The sequence below is a fragment of the Bacillus rossius genome, chromosome 8 (assembly GCF_032445375.1).
Source record: "Bacillus rossius redtenbacheri isolate Brsri chromosome 8, Brsri_v3, whole genome shotgun sequence".
In the NCBI taxonomy this organism is placed as follows: domain Eukaryota; kingdom Metazoa; phylum Arthropoda; class Insecta; order Phasmatodea; family Bacillidae; genus Bacillus; species Bacillus rossius.
In genome coordinates, this window is record NC_086336.1 from 62993719 (window position 1) to 62994048 (window position 330).

The following is a 330-nucleotide window of genomic DNA, read 5'->3' on the forward strand; positions in this document are numbered from 1 at the left end:
GAAGATTTAATCACCATCTCTGTTACCGAGTCGTCACATGACGTCAGCTAGGCACGAACGAGGCGCTACAGATATGCACATTCCACGAAGCGATCAAGTTATTTATTTTCGCGGTAAATTACCATACGCGATAGATTTTTTGTTTTGTTTTTTTATGATCGGAACGCGATGAGCCGTGACGTCAGTGGGCGGGTAAATCCGGCGGCTGTGCCTGGTTCTGTGTACCCCGCGCTATCTAATCTGGAGACTTCCTGCGCGCCCAGATGAAAGGAGGGGGAGGGGAGGGGGAGGGTAGGACCCAGCCTGGGCGACGTGCAGTCAGGACCTGGC